The sequence below is a fragment of the Leptinotarsa decemlineata genome, unplaced genomic scaffold, assembly GCF_025532065.1.
Source record: "Leptinotarsa decemlineata unplaced genomic scaffold, Ldec_3_MD MMD2_tig00004307_RagTag_RagTag, whole genome shotgun sequence".
NCBI classification, from domain to species: Eukaryota; Metazoa; Arthropoda; class Insecta; order Coleoptera; family Chrysomelidae; genus Leptinotarsa; species Leptinotarsa decemlineata.
The window spans coordinates 19,214,227-19,229,458 of record NW_027412606.1 but is presented as its reverse complement, the minus strand read 5'-3'; the positions used below and the strand labels follow the sequence as shown (position 1 = coordinate 19,229,458).

Sequence of the window (15,232 nt, the reverse complement as noted above, 5' to 3'; positions counted from 1 at the left end):
TTCTTGTGTGCTTTAACAAAGTGTCGTGACATATCACGTACATTTGTCTGCGACGGAAAAATATGTGTTCACACAAATAACATTTGAGCATATATTGGAGACTGTAGCCGAGTTGTGTAAGCAGTAGAAATTTTTGCCACGATTTTTTCTAATATTTATTCAATTATCAAATCAGTTTTCAACAATGCCAGGCTGAAGTTTGATGAACAATTTTTTTCAAACTGCTGTTTATGAAAGTTGTAAATGTACCTTAAATTCAATAAAAATTTCTTCTCTGATGTATTAGAACAGTAAAACTCACTGCACTGTCTAATCATTCGTTGTTAAATGAGTACCCAACTAATGACTCATAGCTATAACCTTCAATGTGATAAAAAATTACTTCGAAAAATGTTTCAGATATACGACTTTAATTGGTATACAAACAACAGCCCAAGTGATTGAGACAAAATATTTAAACTGCTACAATTCTAAATATAGCGTATGCATCTCATCTGAGTGCGATTATAATATTTTCAAGTTCGAATATGATTCAATACATGCATTCTATCAGTTATAACCGGGTAATGTTTGCGGTCAATGATGACGAAAACATATACGTTTGTTTCTGAACTTTATCATGAAAAACAGTTTTGCTCATGAGCGTTCATAATACTTTGTTTTCATAGATTTTTCCAAATAAACGAACCTTGTTTTATAATAATAATAACATTTCTAATTCTCATCTATACCTACATACGCCTAGTATGGTAAATACTCATCAGAAAACAACTACTTTTTCGGCTATTACCACGACGAGAATTGAATCTATCAATTTTCAAAACATTCTTTAGTGGAATTGGGAAAAAACTTTTCATGATTTTCGTATTGTAATTGTTGGAGAATGTTACAACTTGTATTTTTTTTCCATCAATTTTCAAAAATTTGGTTGTGGAATTTTTTATAAAATCAGTTGTAGCTTTCATATTTTTTTTACACCATAAATCTTGTACTGGAATATTGGATCTCTTACTGAAAAACATTCAACAAGTATCTACAGAAATTTATTTTACTATTCCTCAACTCCCTATTTTATAGTGGAATTTAAAAAAAAAAAACGTTTTACAAGTCTTTCTACACCAAATAATTTCATATTAGAATTCTTGAATAGTGTTGAGTTCTATTCTGTTGAATTCTATAGTTTTTTGTTGTTACTTTCCAACTACTATCTACACTTGGAATATTCAAAATGTTACTACTTACAACTTTTGTGGTTTTTCATATCCAATCAGAAGGTTGGTCTCATTACTATGAAAAATTCTAACCACCTCCATAATTATGATAACAATTTTACTCCTCTCTCATAAAATTTTCACCACAGTATTTGCAGTGTATCAATAAGAATAAATATAAATCTACTCACTTCTAATATTTTATTCGTTGGATGTCACCTCAAATATGTTCTTGAATATGTCACTAATACACACCCACACACATACACACAGGTCACTCGAATTAAAAAGGTTTCTCAATACGCGTCAACAGGAAATAGTTATAGTCAGGCCCAGATGTATGCATAAATACATGTTGCCAAGTTTAAGTGAAACAGCCTAAATAACGATCTGATTTTCAATCAATTTTTAGACGAAACCCATATGAAGACGTACTACTCGATATTTCAATTTTCCAAGTCGTCGAATGATGAAATACGATTTCACTACAAATGATATGTTTATCAATCGATGGTTTGAACATATAAAATTGAAATATAATATCATAGTGTTGATGAAAAAATATATCATTGTTTTGATCTTCTATGAACAAAAAGTAAATTATATTCAATTTCATCAGAAAAATTGGTTCTAGTCCATATCATAAAGGATTTTGGATCTTTCTGTCATGCGTTATTTGTTTGAGACGTATTTTGCAGCACTAAGCCACTCTGTATACGCGTATTATGCATTGTTTTACTTACTATCAGGTATTGTCACGAAAGTATTTTGATACGCCTTGTATACGTTTCTTCTGTTAAAATTATCAATATAAAATGTCCTCAATCTAAGACGCTCTGTTTCATAAAACATGATATGAAGTGTTCTGAAACATATGCACCGTTGTCATATTCCTCCTCACACAATGAACTTGACATAAATTTCTTGCTCTACGAAAATGTGGCTTGGTGTCCTTCTAACCGTAATCTTCGTTTTTCCTCTGTCGATGTATTCTGCATTTCTTCTTCTTCCATTTGACGCGCTGTACATGACAATGCTACTATTATTAACAAATATGTCGCTCAGTGCCCTTCTGACCATAATCTTTGTTTTTCCTCTGTCGATGTATTCTGCATTTCTTCTTCTTCCATTTGACGCTCTATACATGACGAATATGTCACATAGTGCCCTTCTGACAGCAATCTTTGTTTTTCTTTGTTGATGAATCCTGCATTTCCTCTCCTTTATTATTAACGAATATGTCGCACAGTGCCCTTCTGACAGCAATCTTTGTTTTTTTCTTTGTTGATGAATCCTGCATTTCCTCTCCTTTAATTTGGCGTGCTATGCGTGATGATCCGACTATTATTAACGAAAATGTGGTTTAGTGCCCTTTTGACTGTAATCTTTGGTTTTTCTCCACTCCACGCTGACTTCTTATACACTTTGTACTCATATAAACATATATATTGCATATTGAGACACCCTGTATAACTCTCACACACGTCACATCTACCTCGAGTTGGGTATTCCACAAGATTCCGCTACGAGGTCTGATAATGACTAATGACTTAAGCTCCATAAGAAAAAGCATTGGATTTTGAGCCAGAAACGATGTTTTTTTTTATTAAATGGCGTATTTTGAGACACTCTGTACACATCACACGTGAAAACGATAGAGCCTCATTGAACTGTCCTGTTCCTCAAATGACGTATTTGAGACACCCTGTACACATTGAAGAATCGCATGCTAAAACGATAGGGCCCCGTTGAACTGTCATGTTTTTTTAATGAGATATCCTGTACATGCATTGGAGAATCGCACGTCAAAACGATAGAGCTCCGTTGAACTGTCATGCTTTTTCTTGAATGAGACACCCCATACACTTCGAAGAATCACACGTCGAAACGATAGAGCCCCGTTAAACTGTCATGCTTTTTCTTGAATGAGACAACCTGTATACATTGAAGAATCGCATGCTGAAACAATAGAGCCCCGTTGAACTGTCATGTTTTTTCTTGAATAAGACACCCTGTACACATTAAAGAATCACAGGTCAAAACGATAGAGCCCCGTTGAACTTTTTTAAATGACGTATTTTGAGAAACTCTGTATACATTGAAGAATCGCATGCTAAAACAATAGAGCCCCGTTAAACTATCATGTTTTTTCTTGAAGGAGACATCCTGTACATATTGAAAAATCTCACGATAAAACCATAGAACCCCGTAAATATTGAAGAATCACGCGTTAAAACAATAGAGCCTCGTCAAACTTTCTTGAATGACTTAATTTGAGACACTCTGCATATTCCGATGGCATCCATGTCTTTTTTTTCCACGTCCGTGGTCATGTTTTTTCTTTAATCCAATTTTTCCATTCATCATTACTATTATACCGTTATTTTCCACGCTGAGGTATTTGAGACACCCTGTACAGGTTTTTTTTTCTTGACGATGAGACATCCTGTATGGCAACCATGTTTTTTTCTATTACGTAAACAAATATTGCCCTCCCGCGTGTTTTCTTTACCCTCACCCCCCCCCCTATTTCCCAACTAACACGAAAAAACACTTGTGACGTATTTTGAAATGTCATTGCAGAATACCCCCCATTGTCCCATTTTCCAACGTTTCTCATTGGGATCGCTCCCCTGGCATGTTTACTTTTCGAATGAGACACCCTGTATACATTGAAGAATCATACGTTAAAACGATAGAGCCCCGTTAAACTGCCATGTTTCTTAAATGATGTATTTTGTCGCACCCTGTATATTCCGCTCAATGTCCGCCACCATGTTTTTTTTTCTTGAATGATGTATTTTGAGACACCCTGTACACACATCGAGGGATCGTGCTTTGAAGTATAACAGTCCCGTTAAACTGTCATGTTCCTTGAATTATATATATTGACGCACCCCTGTATACTCCACTCAACGCCTGTTACATTGCCGCCATGTTTTTTTCTTTAACGCTGGCAACCATGTTTTTTTTTCTTCAATACTCTGTATTTGTTCTCATTCCAAACGCGCTCGAATCGTTATCTTCCATACCGCGATAACGCTGCTCGATTCTCTGCCGTACGCGTGACCTTGAAAGGAACCAAAAACGCCAGAATGGATCTTATCCATTTTCCATGTTAATCTCCATAAGGAATGAGCCAGAACTCTTGCAGCCTATTTACTCGACAAATTGGCAAAAGCATTACAATAAGTTTCTGGGAAAAATTAGAACAGAGGGAAAACCAACAAAAAACTTCCATAGTGACTGAGACTGCTGAATTTTTTGACATGTTATCCAAACTATTCCTGAAGTTAACAGCATTTTTCCAGTGAATGAAAACACTCTAATTGTTAATTGGACTTTCAAATATGAAGTTTATAAACCTCTTCCTATTGTAAGTGTAGTGTGATTGTATTTCACTTCCTGGACTATATGAAGTAACTATAGGTAGTTTTTTAGGCGAAATGACTGATGAATTGTCTGAATATGGAGAGGGTAGCTACGTTATAGACTTTGCTCTGGTAGTCCAAAATTATACACATACCGTGCATTCTCCACGATGCGAAATGATACCCTTGATATAATCAAAGTCAAAGGGATTACCTTGAATTATAACACATATAAGCAAGCGAATTTTGAAAAACTCAGAGACATGGTTCCTAATGAAGAAACCCCTCGACGAATATATAACAAGACAAAATATTTTAAGGAATCCTAATCACTTCAATTACCAAAGATGTAACAAAGTTTTTCCGAACTAACTTTACTGAACGAAAACGTGTTGAAAATTTCGATTCTGTACCCTATGGCTATAAAAAAATAAAACATTTCAATTAACGAGCAAGAACAGTCTTTTTTTCAAACACACCTTCCCTTGGAATCAACAATAATTTGAATAGACTCATATGTGTGTCACTAAATGAAACGTCTGAATTTAGTGTTCGTGATGTCAATACAAACACAATTATGTTTTTTCTTGAGGCATACACTGGTAACAATTTTTAATTGACAAACAAACACACATATATATCCACACTTTTTCTGATTACTCAAATATAATATTTCAATACGTTTCGAAATCCTCTCATAACATACATCTTTCAATAGAATGTATAACTAATATCTAATGGTGTTTTTTTAATAGATTTTTTAAACATATTATAGTGAAATTTTGAAAAACTTTTCACAAGTCTAGTTGATGTCTACGCCACTCTATATAATTTCATACTAGAGAAATCAAAAAGCTAGTCATAACCTCATTATTCAAAAAAAAATTATCGTAACACAAGAACCACCTATAAATAAATATATTTTTGAAAAATACATTCCTCAACTTCCTATTTTCTAGTGAAATTTTGAATAACTTTTTTACAAATCTTCTTAATTTTTACACCACTTTGTATAATATTTGTACTGAAATTATTGTTCGCATTTTCTGTTATTTTTCAACAACTTTTTAACTACTATCCACACCTGAAATACAAAAGAATATTCATGATATCACTCTTTAGAGTTTATCAATTTAATTTTTTTTTTGTTGTGTTCAAAATGTTTTGGTTCCCATGTTGGCTAACGTTAAAAGCGATTTGAATTGTCAAAAAACACATTTTCTGAAATATTTCCATATATTTTCCAGCTCATGAATATTGGTAAGATAATTACAATATATAATAAAAAAAAACTCACTCACCTCAAATTATCCTTCATACTTTCACTTTGAACAAACAACTACACATTCGGAAGAAAACCGCGAACAAATTGCATTTCAATATTCTCACACTCAGCAATAGGAAGTTACTTGAGATAACGCGACAGTCTACGGAATTTTCATCAAATTGAATGAAAGTAATAAATATTGCAGATACGGTTTAGGAAAATATTTAGGTGTAAATATAAATATATGGTCAGGCATCAGGATAATGTATGTTATATTAGAAAAATTGAACCACATAACATGTATGAAACTACAAACGTTTACCTACAGCTCTTTAACTCCACGTCGCACAAATTATTTATTCTAAGGGCCCTTTGATGCTTTTCGGCATAATTGTTTACGTTACCCAATTACACTTTAAATTTTCTTATATTTTTATCCTTGACCTAAGGAAATTCCGTTTCTGGTTCTTATCATATATGGCATACCTCCTTTCTGTTACACACGTTATTACTATTTTTGAAACGTATTTTGAAACAATGAGTCACTTCGTATATGCTTGAAAAATATATAACGATAAAAACCGTTTTTTTCGATGCTATGGCCGTTTGAACTCATTGAAATTTTGTGAAATTTTTCATGCGTTTTTCATGGCAAAAATCAACGGTTCATCATGCCATATTTTTTATGTTCATTGAAACGTTTTTTCGTGTCAATTCTGTATTATTTTCCGTATATATATATACATGTTTGGAATACTCAAAATAAGTGGGTGCATAAGCGCACCTTGAGCCAAAAATGGTTGAAATAATCGAATGAAAAACAAAGTGGTATCTGACAAATGGATGTTTTGTTTTATTGATCTGAATCTATTTCGACTCATGGTTTCTCTCACAATGCGCACTTCTTCTGTATAATTCAGTGTTCATACAGAAGTATTTGTTTCGAAAGACTTTTTTTCTTTCGTGTAATTCAATGTTTATATGAAAGTAGCTGTTTCAGGTGGAATTTCTTTCAGTTTGTGTCTGAAAGGTACTTCTTTGCATGATCTACACATCCATGTATAGAGTTTCTTATTTTCAAATTGATTACTTTCTTCCTTTCTTTGGAAGATTCCCTCATCCTTTTTTTGTATCAGGATGGAGTAGTAGAAAGCCAAAAACTTTTTTTCCCAAAAAATAGATGTAACAACGTATTCAGGAAAGAAATTTTTTGACAACTATGAACCCTTTTTTAAAAAACTAATCTCTTCTAAAAAATATTAACTTTTCAATTTGTAGCAACAAATATTATTGAATGTTCGTGACTACGGTTCTTAGTGGTAATTGTCAATGTTTCCCTAATTCTGTCTTTGGGATTATAAAACTAGACGTCGCCCACTCCGTACAAAGAAAAATCCTTTCAACATTCAACACACTGTTTATCTTCCGTTCGCGAGCCCTTGATCCTCACAGAAAACAGGAAATTTATATCATGTTACCAAGAAAAATTAACCTGTACATGGTACAGAGCGATGACGGTTAGCCATATTTTGGGAAATAATAGGATTCCTCTCCTGAAAATTTGCAAATGTGCTTTATAGAACAAGTTAAAACTTCAACTTTCTTGGAATGTATTTGAGCATAATGGTATTTTCCATTTTTTTTCAACGCCCTATCATCTTCTTTAGATCTTCCATTTTTTTCCGGGCTTCTTATGCCAAAATTGTCAATTTTGAACGAGTCTCTCACTAGATTGTGAATATCTTCATCAATTTGTTCTTGAGAATTACAACAAACGTGAAATATTAAAGACGATTCATCAGCAACTTTTCCCTGAGGATATCTGCCATGTACTACCCATCCCAGTGAAGTTTTTGATACAAACGGTGCATTCCAGTAACTTTGATATATTTTCCTTGCAATAGTCAAAGCACATTGACCCTGACCAATAAGAATTGTTGGTTGTGCATCATAAAAATAAAGTACAGGTGCTTCTTTGATGTATGGATAGATTCTACTCAGGTATTCGACATCAATGATTTGTCTTGGAAGTGAGAGTCCACTTACAGTTAGATCCTCGAAGTTTCACCGGAATTATTCGAAGAAGGATTGTGGGGTTATCTTGTTGGAAAAAATGTATTTTTTCAACTTGACTTTCCGGTCTGACATATTCATTTGGGTTTGAACAAGAACTTGAGGCTTCGTTTTCTTTTTATGAAAAATCAAAATTATGTAGCATGTTATTATGGAATTTTGGGCAATTTTCAATTCCACACTTTTGTTTCAATCTACATGAGTAGATATTATGACCTGGTTTCAAACAGTAAAAACAGAGTTTCTTCAAAGTCACAATTTTCCATTTTTCGTCGATATTTAGTTCTTTGAAATTTTGATTTTTTGACATTTTCTCATATTTTTTGGTCGAAAATATATTATACATATATTATATATTTTCGACCATATACATATATTAGCATGAAATTTCTCATTTTCGTTCATTTTTCTTTCGGAGAAGTGGTAACTACTGAAGTCAGCACAACTTGATGCAGCTATTGCGATTTTTTTCATCCATACAGAAAAGGTTTTCGAAGTAATTTCATTTTGTAAAGAAGATTCCTGGGCCCATTTGAGTCTCAGGAATGGGGGTAATTTAGTAACTATTTCAGTCAAGAGTGATGGATTTTTCATATGTCCTGTATTTTCAAACAGTTCCATAGTAGTTACTGAGTTTTCGATAACATTAGAAAATGGTATAGCTATGTTTCAAACCGCCCCTCTCTCGGAGGAAAGGCTCGACGAACTTTATTAGATTTGAAATTATAAATTCAGGTCGTCCAAATGTAACTTCCAAAGTTTCTATTATGTTCATTACATTATTTGGTGAAACAAGAAGAGGTTGTATTGCATCTCTAGCCCTTCCTTTCAAACATCTTTGTAGACGGATTATATTTTCATCTTCACATATATCAAAAAGTTTGGTGGAACGTTCGAACTGACTGTAGAACAAAGGCCAGTCCTCTGGATTCCCATCAGTATCAGTATCCCAATACATTTTTTCAAATCTGATTTGTTGATATGAGAATCGTGTCGGTTTTTTTGGGTTGCATAGGTATTTGAAAAATTCAAATTTTTTTCTGTCACCTCGTTATCCAAAAATAGTGAAGAAATTTCGTAAGGCGTCTTGCCGCCATGTTCTGCTCTTATGTTATTCAAATTATCAATAGAATGGTATTGGGGAGAATCTGAGTAGGTAGGTATATTCATTCTTTTCCATTCTGGAATAACACTTTTTTGAGATTTCGTAGATTTCTGACTTTCTGATTCAATACGTTTTGGTTTCTCACTCAGAGGGAGGTCGTCTGAATCATGACTATCTTCATTCGATTGAATTCTAAAAAAATCCGGCAACATCCGCCTCAGTACGTTCTGCTATTTCACTCGAATGTATGTCATCATCTGAATCATCACTATCCTCATTCATTGTATTTCAAAAACACCGCTTGAATGTCCGATAAATTTTTTATTGAATTATGTATGAGGTAGGATTTTTCCAATCTCTCCGCACACCATTCCATAGCGTGAATTCACACCTAAAATACAGTTGATATTTCTGTTCTGGGTCTGCAACTGAAAAAAACCTACACCATTCCCCATCCAATGACTCTCATAATTACTTTCCACAACACTTCTCAAATTTCTTTCATTTTGCAACATACTATCTTTTAAATTCATGGCGATCATGTTTTTCAATCTAGAACAGACAGACCACCCACGTGACTGGGTGGTCTGTCTCGTTGACTGGTGTTCTGTTCGAATTATTTATTTCAAATCTCCCGCCACGATGTTCTGGGATGCAGAAGCGTGCACTCTCATTAGCTGGCGAGCTGGGTGACAGTTTAAGGACGCTACGTGACAATTTGGTACACTCTGATTGGTTCATCGCCCAGCTAACTGGGTGACACAACACCACCTGACAATTTGGTGCAATCTGGTTGCCTGGGCGAGCTGAAAGGCAACCTGACGGGTGTGATGACATCACTGTCTGCCTGAACCGACGTAATTCCTACTCTCGCACGCCGGTCTACAGAATCAGACCCCTGTTTAGATGCGGAGATTCTTAGTGTTCTAGAAAAGGCAAAACTGGCAAATAAACACCGCCATGCTGTTCACCGCGTTGTTCAATCGCTTTTCAAATCGAAAGGACAAAATCCCAGCCTTGCGATCCGGAAGATTGAACGGTTGATCAAGATGGAGACAAAAATTACGTCGGCGAGACGAAACGCGTCTCGTGTCTAATGTGTGATGGATTACATTGCGATCAACATTCCTTTCACGCCTGCAGTGTGACGAATAGCCGCCAAACTATGAGATATCCATCACACTTTGAATCAAGACGTGTTGCTGACCACCAAACAACACTGCCTTGATAGGATACGAATGATTGTGGCTGCTAAGAAGTCACTGTGAGCTTGAAGTATCGCGGAAAAACTTAGGTTCCGCGGGAAACCTTCTGGCTTATTCCAAGAGCCTCCACCCGCAGCCACTCATCTTCGACACTCCAGTCCTAGCGCAGTTCGAAGCTTTCAACCTGAGCTAAATAAACTGCACATCGCGATAGCCCCGTAGTAATCGAGATAGAATAATACTAAAACTCCCAGGACTGATGAAAATACCCAAAATGAATTTACCACCTGAATGTGATATACACTGCCTGCCAATCGCAAAGGAACAATCCATTTTTAAGGTATAACATACTATAGGTCAAAATAGGCTAAAATTCCTTCTGATTGATATAAGGACTACCAACTCACTACAAATAAAAATTTTTCTGAAAAAATTTCAGTCCTGAAAAATCCGAATTTGTCTCACTTCTCATGGAAACACCCCCGTATCTTCTGTAATACTTGAGGTAGAATGATAAAACTCTGAGGACTGATGAAAATGCTCAAAATGCACCTACTGTGAATGGGGTTGGCCAAGATCTACACTGCCCGTCACTCGCGATGGAACAACCCATTTTTACGGTAAAACATGCTAAGGGGCAAAATGGTTCGCTTTCAATACCAGAACCCCTCTATTCTATCTGGAGAGTACTATCAGGCACCAAAAATGCAGATGTTTTGACGTATTCGTTTGGCTGTGAGATTTTATCATTCATTTTGAGTCCCTCTGAGGAAAATGTCACAGCACCACCTTCTCAGATTATCGAGATAGTGTGGAGCAGTGTATGAAAAATTATCGATGGCGGGATCTAATATAACTGAGGGATACCTTTTGTGAAACTAATTCGTGGTGCCGAGCATACAAATTATATCCCAATTAGAAGTGGGAGCTCTGCTCCCACTTCTGGGAGCTCTACTGCAAAAAATGGAAAACAAAATTTTCAAAAGGTACACATCTCGAAAACTTTACATTCCTGAGTTTTGGCTAAACACTTCCAATCAACATACCAATAACTACAATATATCAAAATTTCGACAAAATTCACGGTGACATTTTTATAGGAAATGTCACTGTGAATGTCAATGAGAAAACATTCTGCAAACTGAAACAAAATTAATCTTCATACTCATTGCAATACCGAAACAACCGTTAATTTTTAAAGAAAAAATCGCACCCGGTAAACAGGTAGAATTTGGATTATTTCAACTACTTGCTGAATGTTGTCTGAAATCATTTGAAGGCATTGAATTACACCAGTTTCAACAAATGAAGATCATGTGGTGCCCTGAGATCACCATGGAAAACAGTTGCTCATTGATATTCACTGTCAACTTGATAATATTGTTGAAAGATCTTGTTGTATTAACCCTCAGAGCAGTTTTCATTGCATTTTTTGTTTGTAGTATTATTATTTTTATCGAGTACTCTTCTTGGTTATTCACATTTTGTATTCAATCGAGGACCGCCTGCCCGGTACAGATGATGTTCAATATGCTGAAACAGCTCTCTACCGGTGGCTCTCTAACTGAATTCGACTCCTAAAGACTCAGTATGAGTTTCAAGTCAGGACATATAAATGTACCATAGGATGTGATACATTTATTTGATTTTTGACTTCTACCGTTTGTCTTCATTTATACAGATCAAAGAACAGGGTGTCAGGAAGAATAAAATCAAACATTTCAATAAGGAACCGAATACCTTCCTGTGGTTTCATACCTTTGCTATTGATGATATATATGAGATTGAAAGGTTTTCAATGGCATCGTTTGACTATCCATAATAATGATTGAACAATTTTAACAAATTGATTAACGTAAAAACAGATTTTAAACAGATTTAAACAGAAACATTTTTTCTGATATCGTAGCTTCCTCGGTAGGAATGAATATTACACACTGAGTCATAATTCTGATATTCAGAAATGGTAGGTACTTAATTAAATTGGTTAATAGTGAAAGCAATACCAGGTCGAGTTTGTAAAATAATTACACTCTCAGTTAAAACAAGAATAAGTAACTCCCAGATACAAACTGGAAGAAACAGCTTCTCTCATATAAATATCGAACTACACGAAAGCAAACTACTTTTATAAGAACACTGAATTCTGTACTCAGTTTGTATTCCAAACACTCGTTGTGGAAATGAATAAGATATCACTCACAGGATTCCTACACACACAATCACTCCTAAAAGTATAACTCTTTCAATTTAAACTTATTTGCTGAACAGTGATGAGCTGTAATCTCCTGTTATTCGTTCAGCAGAACGTTTATTCTTATTTATTTCCAGAGACTCCAGCCGGTTCAACTCCTGGTTTAGATTCTACATGGAGTATGTCGTATATACTGTTGACCATAGTCTCACTTTACCTCGTTGCTGAAGTCGGTTGAATGATACATAGTTCATATTCTCATAACGACAACTTGGTAGGTACAACGCGAGTCGAGAATTGTTTGTATTAGATAATCCTGCAAAGTTTTACTTTCACGTTATCACACTTCCAAAGTTTACTCAAATGAGAAAATCATACGAAATTATTTTATATGTAAAATACCTCTGATATCTTGATTATAATTTTTGTTTTGTATTCTCCTTTGAATGAAATTACCCCAGATCTAATTGAAACTATTACAATAGAAGCATCGCTACTCCGTTCAGAAGTTTGTGTGAGAACATGGTGAGAAATTTTAATATATTTTGAAAATTCGTTGCAGATATTGTTGATAATAATAAAACATAGGTCGAAACACAAAACGAGTACAGCAAATATTACGGAAAAGCAATACTATCAAGCCGAAGTACCTATGAGAATAATTGGAACTTGGTTTTTTCTGACACACATTACATGTCATATGCGAACATATGCGATGTCAGTGACATCGCATATGTTCAGTGACTTCGATTGGATGTTATCGTTGTTGAACAAACATATGTTTTGAATTTCCCATGAATTCCACAGAAAAAAAAATTAAACTTGTTTGATGTTGTAAATGGGATGGATTCTTATTATTTAATCGTTTTAAAAATAGGTTTTGACTTTTCTCGTGATGACTTTTCATTAATATTCCAACAAATAAACTCAACTGGATACAATAGTTACCAAACAAATCATAAAACAAAATTATTCATATAGGGAGAGAAAATATTAACATCGAAATATTATAAAAAACAATTCCAACATTCTCTCCCCATTTTGTAATCTAATTGCAAAATCATTCCAACCCAAAACGCTTCGGTATCTTTTTTTCCTTTCCAGATCTTCCAGATCTTGTTATTACTTGTGATGAAGCCGTCGCATCTTGGTGTCTTCTTTCATATTTATTTTCTCCTTCTTCATCTCCTCCTCGCTGTGTTACATTTTCATTGTGAATGCTATTGTGTTCTTCGTCTCGATTTTCTGGTATTTCGTTAGTATCCACTTCTCTAGTCTTTTCTCATTGGTTCGCTGAGTCTGCCTCAATTTTTAATGGAAACAATCGCGGCAGAGGACGAATTAGTTCCCCTCGTTCTGTTCTAACTCGTGCTACTCTTTTTATTCCATCTCTTCCTGGAAACAAATGTAGAATTTTTCCCAATGGTCAGTTTACTTTTTTTTTGTTGTCACTTCCAATGAGTACAATATCTCCAATTTTGAGTGAAGTTACCCTTTTTTGACCAGTATGGACTAATTCTGCCAGATATTCCTTCCTAAATCGACTACGAAGGCCCTCTCGAAGCTTTTGCAGATACTTGTACCTTTTCAGTAGATGACCTCTGTCAACCTTAACCAACTCGGAAGTATCGGTGCTTGAGTTTGAACTAATAAACAGCAAAGGAGTTAATGGAATCAGATCGTCTTCGCTACTTGAGATATATGTGAGAGGTCGAGCATGAATATTTGCTTCACAGTCACACGGAACAGTCATAAGTTCTTCATTATTTAACGATGATTTTCCCAAATTACGACGCAACAGTTCCTTTATAATTCTGACTATTCGCTCCCACCATCCTTCCCACCAAGGAGTGGTTGGAGCATAGAAAATCTATTTAATTTTCCTAGTTGTCGAATTCCGTTAGTCAGGGAAGCTATAGATTACGCTGTAGACAACCACTTTCGATATAGAAGGCCCCGACACTCTGTCGAATGAGGCCCCTATGTCCTCCGTTAACAGATGAATAATATCTTCATCCATCCCACCACAGCCAGGTAGGGGTACATCGCGAAGGGCGGTATGATGTCTGAGGACTTTCATGCCACCATCACAGATCAGTCATGACCCATTCGTCCCTCTGACGAAAAACAGTCCGAAGGGTAAGGGAGCAAGGCTTCAGCCTGTTAGAAATGAAGACGGCTATCGATAGTTGTCGAATATTCTTCGATATCTTCCCACGAAATTTTCTGCAACAAATTCCAAGTACCTACAAAATTCCCACCGTTATCGCCACAAATCGTCTGAGTGCGATAACACGTGAAGATAACAATCCAAGATTTCTCGCCTCCTTTAAGAAGAAGCGGTTCTGCCAAATCCACACCTGTTACTTGGAATGGTGGAGACTGTTTGATTCTATTCAAAGGTAACGGTGCATACGGTGTATTTGCTGGGTTTTTCTTATGTTTCATACAAATCAAACATTTTGCCACAACATCCTCAATAAACCTTCCTTTCAGTATCCAAAATTTTTCTCTCAATAATCCAAGAAGAGTTTGGACTCCTATATACGGCAATATAATAGGATATTTGAAATCAAATGAATCATCACTTGAGATTATTTTAGTTTTTACCCTCAACAGACCATCTTCTGAACGAAACAAATTGATATTTTGGAGAACGTCCATATTGTCAGAAAAACTTTCATTTTGTATTGCTCTGAATAAACAAATTTCAGCGTGTTCTATTCAATCGAAAGTTAATGGACCTGATTTTCTATGATTCTCTTTATTCGCATTATAACAAAATCTGAATAGTCAAGCAATCATC

At 35.1% G+C, this 15,232-nt stretch overlaps 1 long non-coding RNA gene across 2 annotated transcripts in view; it reads right to left on the bottom strand.

Moving 5' to 3' along the window:
- Positions 1–5,996, bottom strand: part of LOC111515600 (uncharacterized) — a 77,112-nt gene extending 71,116 nt beyond the window's left edge. Inside the window, exon 1 of one of the 2 annotated variants that reach the window (XR_012466395.1) lies at positions 5,884–5,996. This is a non-coding gene — a long non-coding RNA (uncharacterized lncRNA). Of the gene's footprint in view, positions 1–1,402; positions 1,495–5,883 lie in introns of those variants that run through there. The other variant, XR_012466394.1, reaches the window with a different exon arrangement.
- Between the last annotated feature and the right edge of the window lie 9,236 nt (positions 5,997–15,232).